Raw genomic sequence first — 4,162 nt, 5'->3', positions numbered from 1 at the left:
CTCCAATACTTTGACCACCTGATGCGAAGAGCTGACTCATTTGAAAAGATCCTGATGCTGGTAAAGATTGAGGGCAGGAGGAGAAGGGGATGACAGAGGATGAGATGGTTGGATGGCATCACCAGCTCAATGGACATGAGTTTGGGTGGACTCCGGAAGTTGGTGATGGACAGGGAGGCCTGGTGTGCTGTGGTTCATGGTGTTGCAGAGTCAGACACAACTGAGTGACTGAACTGAACTGAACTGGGTGTCATCTTTACTATTATCTAATATTTATATTGAAATTAATTCACCTTTTAAAATTAAATGCCTATGATAATCTCAGTCTTAAAAATCACATCTGTGATATCGAGTTAAATGTGCTACGTTTTTTTCTAATACACATTAAAATAATAACATAGCTACTGAAATAATTGAATTCACCTGGGCATCTTAAGTTGGGAAATAATTAATAAATTATTCTTTGAAATTAGGTGGACCAGCTTTCAATTACTGTATCTAAAATTTACTTGCTATATCTTCAGACAATTTATTTCAATCTCAGATTCAATTTATTTTTTAGTAAAACAGGGTCAATAATAATGCCTGCATTTCAGAGTTCTGAGGATAAAATGTAAAAATGACTGCAATGTATTTAGCACACTGTGTGTCTTGAGAATATAGCTGATGTTCAGTAAAGGCTAAAGCTTATTTGTAACTTAATCATCAATAGCAATGTCTCAAATATTATGCAGCCTTATTCTCACAGACTTCTAAATGCTGTACTTTGACATTGCCTGATTTGCACTTGATACCTGGAAGCAGTAGATAGTATTATCTCCATTTTATTAAGTCATATTTTACTGAAGAAGAAATAAGCTAACCTATGGATTCCCAATAGTTCATGATTAGACTGTTTCTCTGCTTAGTGTGTGTGTGTGTGTGTGTGTGTTCAAGGTTGATTTGAATCATTGTATAACCAAAGATTTAAGGAATAATTGGCTATAGATTGGTTAAACTATCCAAAGTAGCAAAATAAATAATTGGAAATATTTCTATTTGGAAAAGTATTAAATTAAGCTAACAGAAACAGGCTCACAGACATAGAGAGTAAAACTTGTGGTTACCAAAGAGGAGAGGGAAGGTGGGAGGGACAAATTAGGGGTATGGGATTAACACACAAAATATTAAATAGATAAGCAACAAGGATTTACATGTTAGCACAGAGAATTATACCCATTACCTTCTAATAACCTATAATGGAATATAATCTGCAAAAATACTGAATTACTATGCTATATACCTGAAATGGAATACTTTGGCCACCTGATGCGAAGAACTGACTCATTTGAAAACACCCTGATTCTGGGAAAGATTGAAGGCGGGAGAAAAAGGGGATGACATAAGATGAGAAGGTTGGATGGCATCACCAACTCCATGGACATGAGTTTGAGTAAACTCCGGGAGTTGGTGATGGACAGGGAGGCCTGGTGTGCTGCAGTCCATGGGGTCACAGGGACACAACTGAGTGATTGAACTGAACTGACACAATATTGTGTATCAACTATATTTTTTCAATAAAATTATGCAAAACCTGAACTTCATAAACACTACCAGACAGATACATAAAAATATGAGAGTTGAAAAAGAAAGAGATGGGGAGAAGGAGAGAGTAGAGAGAGTCTCTGTGTATGATTCTACTAACACAGAGGGACTTAAAGGTTTACTTAAGCAATACAGACACTTTTTGGCACCAGGAAAGTGATACACTGACATACAGACTAACTTTAAGAAGCCTGGAAAAGGAGAAAGAAATGAACCAATTTACTCTAGCAACTTAGAAAGTCAGTTTTTAAAATTTTAAATAATCAGTTTTATTTGTGTGAATTTGTGTCTGATATCATCACTATTATAGAAATAAAGGAGCATATTCACAGCATAATCTCAAATTAGAATTGAACAAATGGGAGCTACTATTTTAAAGTTTAAAGCTCTAAGTCATAATATTTTAGTAGTATCAGAACCTCTAAATTTTAAACTTTCATGGTTTGTTGAGTCTAGTCTATAGAGCCCAGTCTCAACAAGTTAACATCCTAACATCTGTGGCCCAGTTCCCACACATCACCACTTCATTTAGCATTTCAGTTTTTCAACATGTGGTTCATGGTTCTTTACACCTCTGCATAAAATGAGCTAGCCTGCCCTTTTAAGGATTTATCCCTCTTGGTATTTTTGTCTCTCAGTAAATATTATTTAAAGCTGAAGATGGTAGTTTTCAAACATCTATCTGCAGAATATAGCATACATTGGCTATTTGGATAAACTGAAACCTGATTATTTATAATAATAATAATTATTATCAATATTATTATATATTGTATGTTTTTTGGGCGGGGTTACCAAATTACTTTATTTGAAGGAATGGTACTAAAGAAAGAACTTAAGTAGATGTTTTGTTACGAATTACAGAAAAGGTGAGGGTAACCCAAACAGGCATGCACTGCCTGCGTGACCAGGGAAGTCACCCTTCGGCTGCGGGCAGCCAGCCTGAGGCTCAGCTCTCGCTGTATCCCAAGCGGTGCCTGTCAAGGAGGTCCTCTGCCATGCAGGATCCAGGGGCCCCCAGCTGCCGCAGGCCGGTTATGTGGTCACCCAACTCTCTGATGGCTCCCACCTGTTCACTCGGGTAAGGGGCCTCCGCGAGGTCACACAGATGGGGACCATTTTTCCCAGTGGCCAGTCTGTGCAGCTCCGGCAGTGGCTGACGCACACGTCTCTCCAAGCGCGGCGCACACCCCATCGCATCCAGCCCACTGTCCCGGTCATCACGGTCCGGTCTCTTCCTGAAGGAAGATTCGGCCGCCTCGCTGGTTCCGCAGCTTCCTCCGTTTCTCAGCCTGTTCCCTCTCCTCATGAGACGGGTGAAGAAAAGTATTTGGCAAAGTTCGTCAAAGCCCCATCATCGCGGGCAAAATAGTAGGACACGGACAGGTAGACATGGGAGGCGCAGCGCTCCAGGCGGATCTGGCGGTTGATGGCGGCCTCCACGTCCTGCTGGCAGTTCCGGCGGCTGCGAGGCGACGCGGTCGTCATGGCGGGCGGCTGAGAAGGGGCGCTGGTGGCTACATACATGTGTAAAATCTTTGTGTTTCTCTTACGGTGGAAAGAAAAGCTGAGTTCAGCCATGTTTCCACATCCAGCCCTTGTTCTTTCTCCTCTTTATCAGGTCTCTTGTAATAATTTGTCCTGTTTTGTCTGTAGTTTTTTTCCTTTTTCTTTTTCCTCACCTTATACTTTCCTGGTCTTGTGTTTGCATATCTTCTAAACCGCATCCATCACTACTGCAGAAAGTAAATCCTTTGTAAAATACTAGAGTTTTGCAAGAAATTTCTTTTTACAACTTTTCTGTATAAACATCACAATATTTGTCAGAAAAAATTAACACAGGAAGCTGAGTGGAGCAAGTCCACTGAATAAAAACAAAGGAAACATTAGGCTTCTTCATCTTGGAAGCATTATTTAGACAGTGACCAGTATTCATTTCATAAGTATTTATTGAGTACCTTTTACATTTCAGATTCTGTGTGGGTTTTGATATAGAACAGGGAAAAAAGGAAAACAATTCCTGCTCTCATGGAGCTTATATTCAAGTATCAGTAGAAAGTATGATATTACTGGTCAAGGTTTAGAAGGTTTGAACTGTATATAATTGGGAACAGGGATATTTGAGAAGAAAATAATACAAACTTAGGAATACAAAATTGGACATATAACTATTTAGAACAAAAAGAAATTCACAAAATTAAAAAAAAAATTAAATCTGGTACATGCCACAGGCATTATAAAATTCAGGAAAGTAATACCAAATTACTTCTACTCATAAACACATACCAATATAATACTTTTCCCCTAAAATGTTAGTTGTACATTTTTATAGTTTCTTCATACATCTTAGACTTAATACCATTTTCTGTAGAGAGTACAGAAAAAAAAAAAAACTTAGGCTTTTTGTCTATGTGATTGAAATACTTATTAGTTATAGTTTAGAAAAGTTCCAGTTTTGCAACTCACCGAGAAATGTAAGGTTGACGTGCAATTTATTATAAAAGGATGAAAAATACATGATTCTTTACACACTGACATACACTATGGTATACCTACAAGTTTGTTCTCTAAAAAATTA

At 38.2% G+C, this 4,162-nt stretch overlaps 1 pseudogene; it reads right to left on the bottom strand.

The window, feature by feature from the left end:
- Positions 1-2,533: 2,533 nt before the first annotated feature.
- On the bottom strand, positions 2,534-3,072 carry LOC133050090 (ferritin heavy chain-like; annotated as a pseudogene).
- Positions 3,073-4,162: the final 1,090 nt, after the last annotated feature.

This window comes from Dama dama, chromosome 31 (genome assembly GCF_033118175.1).
Source record: "Dama dama isolate Ldn47 chromosome 31, ASM3311817v1, whole genome shotgun sequence".
NCBI classification, from domain to species: domain Eukaryota; kingdom Metazoa; phylum Chordata; class Mammalia; order Artiodactyla; family Cervidae; genus Dama; species Dama dama.
Note: the sequence above shows the minus strand (reverse complement) of the source record. Positions and strands in the feature narration are given on the sequence as shown.